At 33.3% G+C, this 5,743-nt stretch overlaps 1 non-coding gene across 1 annotated transcript; it reads right to left on the bottom strand.

Annotated features, from left to right (window-relative positions):
• Window positions 1-4,975: 4,975 nt before the first annotated feature.
• On the bottom strand, window positions 4,976-5,059 carry TRNAL-CAA. Its single transcript has one exon. It is a non-coding gene; the product is annotated as a tRNA-Leu (tRNA).
• Between the last annotated feature and the right edge of the window lie 684 nt (window positions 5,060-5,743).

The following is a 5,743-nucleotide window of genomic DNA, read 5'->3' on the forward strand; positions in this document are numbered from 1 at the left end:
CTCGCGCACCTTAAGCACAAAACTCACGCACCTTAAGCCCCAAAAACACACAAACCTTAAGTTTTAACAACAACTCACATTAAGTACACACTCACGCACATTAAGTACAAAACTCACGCACCTTAAGCACAAGACTCACGCACCTTATGCACAAAAGTCACGCGCATTAAGCACAAAACTCATGCACTTTAAAGTTTCAACAACAATTCACATTAAAGTACACACTCACACACATTAAGCACACAACTCACGCACAAGACTCATGCACTTTAAGTACAAAACTCACGCACATTAAGCACAAACCTCAACACCTTAAGCACAAGACTCACGCACATTAAGTACAAAACTCACGCATATTATCACCCACGCAACCGCACGGGAAGCATTCACCCGCACTGGAACTTAAACATATATATATATATATATATATATATATATATATATATATATATATATATATATATATATATATATATATATATATATATATATATATATATATATAGTCGCGTTCTGGTGCGAATGGCGCGCCCAGGTGCGAAAATGCGAACCAATCAGCGCGCGCCACATGTCCAGATCTAGGTGTACATATAGTTATAACTAGGTGCACCTAGGTGAAAGTAGGTGAAAGTAGATGCACTTGTATGTGAAAGTAGGTGCACTTGATCAATGAATGTTAACAAAGCAAAATTACATGCACTTGCAGGTGAAAATAGGTGCACTTGTAGGTGAAAGTAGGTGCACTCGTAGGTGACAATAGGACACGTGGCACGCGCTGATTGGTTCGCATTTCACACCTGGGCGGCCATTCGCACAAGATCGCGCCACTATATATATACAAATTCATGGTCGATTATACACATCCGATGTCAGAGCCTACAAAGCCTATGTCTAAGCCTAGGTCAGAGCTTATCTCAGTGTCTAAAGCAAGAGGACCTACAACATGCAAAAAAAGAAAAAAAAATAGATGATGAACACATCACAGTTGAGTTCGATGAGCATAATAAGCCTCTTGGGTCATATGGAAAGAAGTTCTCATCTTACCTTGGTACTTTGGTTCATCTTCACGTAGATATTAACATCATTGATTGGCATCATGTTCCCCATGGGCTTAAGATACGGTTTGGCAAGATCTTAAGGTAATAACCATTAACTTTATATATTGATCATTTCTTAATTTTATATATGTTAATGTCATGTAAGGTCTAATTATTTATTATTTTATTGTAGTTATTCAGAGAGAGTTTTGATATCATAGATGATTCAAAAAAACAACTGATTTTGAGGATTGCGGGGTTGCATTAGATAGACTTAAAAACAATGTTGGTGTGTGATTTCATAAACAAAAAACACCTTAGATATAAATCTACTACAAAGTTATATGACTACTTGAATGAAGAACAATGGGAGAAATTTGTAGCAGATCGTCAAACTGAGGAGTTCAAGATACACTATGTAATTCACTTGCTTAATAATCATGTTTTATTAGTCTTAATACTTTATTACTATTAACATGTTATTATTTAATGATAAATTTTATTTAAGGTCAAAAGTCAATATGCTAGGGAGTTGCAACATCGAAATGAACATCCTCACTTTTTAGGGTTTAGGAGTTATGTTGGAAAATAATCTGAGTGGATTATGTCTAACCCATTGTCTTCACAATCTTCTTGTACTTCTGTTACATCGACCATAGCAGCTACTACTCGTGGAAAATCAACTAGGGTTGTTTTAGTTAGTGATCTTGAAGATATCATGGAGAAAAACATTTATGACAAAGTGACTGAAAAAATTAGAAAATAAACAATTGAAGAGATGCAATCTAAGTTTGATGTGGTAAACTCTCAGCTGAAATTTTTGATGAAGAATGCACAACTTAGTCCTTTTGTTGGCACACCTACTCGGGGCAGTTGTCACTCTGTTGATCCATTCAGCAGGGTTCAAGTAATATTAAACAAAGTATTTGAATAGGAGAATTAATATTGTGTATATCTTATTTTGTTTGGACAATTAGGTTTCAACGCATTGTCTTGTCATATGTTCTGTTGGTAATGCATTATCTGTAGTTGCATGAACAACGATGCATAAATCTGGACCGATACTATAGTGTACGGTGAAGGAGTATTACCCAATCATGTTAAAGTTTATGTGGGTGAGGTATTTAAAGGAGCAGAGGCAACTCCTTTACCAATTTCAAGTCCATTCCATAACACCTTGGGAGAAATCGTGGGAACTGTCACCCAATGGCCTATGCATTTAGTTCTTTGGAGTGACGTAACAACTTTAATATCTTGTTCAATTTAATATCTTCTACTTGTTATTAAGTCTTTTAATTTTAGTTTCGTAGGAAAATACAAAAAAAAAAAAATGATGTATTTTGAAAGTGGTAATCTTTCTGATACACAATTACTACCCCTCCCACCTGTTCTTGATGATGTGCTGCAGCACTTGGGAGATAAATCCAAAAAATTGGTTGGTCATATAAAAAACTTTCTTTCCAATATAGACTACATTGAGTTGGACTTAGAAGAAACAATCTTCCATCATTCTACTATAAACTCCAATTACGTGATGTTGGATGATATTAAAGACTTGTTCACGATGAATTGGCTCGATGTGTCCATAATACATGTGTTTATAATGTAAGTATTTTTTTTTTAATCTTTAATAATGTCTCTATATTTAAAAAATTTTGTTTATTCTTTCATTTTATTTTTATTAATTAATTACATTTTAGATATCTTCATCCATTGTGCAAGAAAATTGGAGTTACATCAATAGGATTTGTGTGCCCAAAGAAAATTTCAAAGGAAAGTGTTGTTATGAATTCCAATGTGGTCACATCATATCTTATCCATGTCATGCTTCAAGAGAAGGACCGGAGATTTGTTTTAGCTCCAAACTATCAAGAGTAAGAAAATTAATTTTATATTTTTCATTATTTATATAAGTTAATTGAATTATTTGTGAATAATGTTTAACATATTTATTTATTTTTAAATGTAGACATCATTGGTTGCTTCTAGTCATTTGCGTTTGTTCAAAAACAGTGTATGTATTAGACCCATGGCATGTGACTAGGGGTGAGCATTAGTCGATTTTCGGTTAATAACCAAAATATCCGACGAACATCTCATAATAACCAAACCAACCGAAAACCGAAAATTTCGGTCGGTTATTTTTAACCGAGCTTAATTGCGTAACGGGCTGAAATTTCTTTAAAAATTTAATCCAAACTCAAAAATTTAAACTCTTAAACACATTACTAGTTAAAACAGTCCATCACATAAAAATTTCAAAATCAAATGTCCAAAGTTGCAATGTCCAGTTGTGAACACTCCAAAGTCCAAACACAATCTTAAAACTTAAAAGTACAAAATAGATAATACTCCATAAGAAATAAAAATTACAACCCCAGGCCAAGTCTCCAAATGAGTTATATTTTTGTTGGTAAAATAATTTTTGTGCATGCAACACATAACACATCACATCTAAGAACAAGTTCACGAGTCTCACGGATCACAAAAATTCCGTAAAACACAAGTGGCGGAGCCGCGAAAGCCGCAGACCTTATGCCGTACAAGCTGGGCGGCAGGTCTCGTGAGACATGCAGCGCCACCCGCGCGGCATAGACAAGGGTGGCAGGTCTCGTGAGACCTGCCGCCTCGCCCTGCCACCGGGCACGGAGGCCAGCCTAGGGGTGTAAATGAGCCGAGCCGCTCGCGAGCTGCTCGTGAGCAGCTCGGCTCATTTAATAATCGAGCTCGGCCTAAATATTCTAGACTCGTGGCTCGTCGAGCCATATATATATATATATATATATATATATATATATATATATATATATATATATATATATATATATATATATATATATATATATATAGAAGAGCGCTCATATGCGGGGTCTTACGGTGCGGCGGTGCGGTCAAATTCCAGAATACACCAACAGTTTTAACAATATGCACCAACAGTGTAATAAAAACACACCCCAATGAAATGTAATAAAACATCACAAAATACACCACAGACTCAAAAAAACACACCATATAACTCACCACCCCCAATGGTGTATTTCCGAACAGTGTATGGTGTTTTTACTCATACCTAATGGTGTGTATTTGGTGATGCAGGGCTCTGTTTACTCTGTTTTGTGTGGTGTATTTCCTAACGTTAATGGTGTATATTTGGTGAACTATTGGTGTTGCCGCACCGTAAGACACTACCGCACCTGAACCCGCCTCTATATATATATATATATATATATATACACGGAGTAATATGTAAAAATAAATTAAATAACAATTAAAATTAAAAATTTGAACTCAAAATCTAAATCCCTAAAATCCTAATCTGCAAATTGCCAAGCCAGACGCCGAGACCTCCATATGAAGTCGCAACATGTCGTCGTCGCCACGCCATCACCTGACCTCCATCTCGCGACTGCCATAGACACGCCTCCTGACTGATAAATGGTTAGGATGGTTGAGTAGTGTACACTGTAGCATAGTACACTACTCAACCTCCTGACCATTTATTAATAAATAATTTTTAATTCTATTAAATGCTTGACATTGTTAGTATGTATTTTCATTTTCTTTGATAGTGATTCATTGAATACGATAATGTTAAATAAATTCTTACCATATAAGAATACTGTGCAAATACTGAATTTGTTATATATGGAGGCATTGATTTTGAATTCAATAAATGTATTGTTACATTGATTTTTTATTAAACACAAATCTCAAATTACTAGAATTATTGTCAAATGTCATTTTTTTTTTTCAGAAATGGGATTGGATATTTTGATATTGCTTAATTGTATACGATAATGTTATAGAAATTCTTACAATAAAAGTATTTATTTATAAATGTATTAATTTAAAATTCAATTAATGTGTTTGTTACATTAATTTTTATTACACACAAATCATATATTATATCACCAATATTGTTAAATGCCGTTTGTTGGTGTCAGAAGTGGGATTTGAACCCACGCCCTCTTACGAGGACTAAAACTTGAGTCTAGCGCCTTAGACCACTCGTCCATCCTAACCATTTATAAATGAATAGTGTTTAAATTTATTAAATACGTGACGTAGCTAGTATGTATATTTTCATTGTTTGATAATACTTGTCAAAGTAATTGTCAAGTCCCTATAATTTTGATAAGCTAAGCCCGTGTGGTTAATGTTAAAGAAATTGTTACAATAAAAAAGAATATTGTGTAAACACTAAATTTGTTATTTATAACTGTATTGATTTTAAATTCAATTAATGTGTTTGCTACATTAATTTTTTATTAAACTATTATCTCATATTACCCGAAATATTGTCAAATGCCATTATTTTAATAATGGACCAATACATTAGTCTGGCGCCTTAGACCACTCGACCATTTTGACCATTTATCAATATATAATGTTTAAATTTATTAAGTATGTATTTTCATATTTTAATAATGCTTCATAGAATATGATAATATTAAAGAAATTCTTACAATAAAAGAATATTGTATAAACTTTTCATTTTTTAATAATGCTTCATTGAATATGATAGTGTTAAAGAAATTCTTACAATAAAAGAATATTGTATAAATAATGAAATTGATTTTTTTAATAATTATATTTATTTTAAATTCAATTAATGTGTTTGTTAAATTAATTGTTATTGTCAAAAGTAGGATTTGTTCCCACGTCCTCTTGTGATGATCAAAACTTGAGTGTAGCATATTACACTA

Source organism: Ipomoea nil, unplaced genomic scaffold, assembly GCF_001879475.1.
Source record: "Ipomoea nil cultivar Tokyo-kokei standard unplaced genomic scaffold, Asagao_1.1 scaffold2792, whole genome shotgun sequence".
Taxonomy (NCBI): Eukaryota; Viridiplantae; Streptophyta; class Magnoliopsida; order Solanales; family Convolvulaceae; genus Ipomoea; species Ipomoea nil.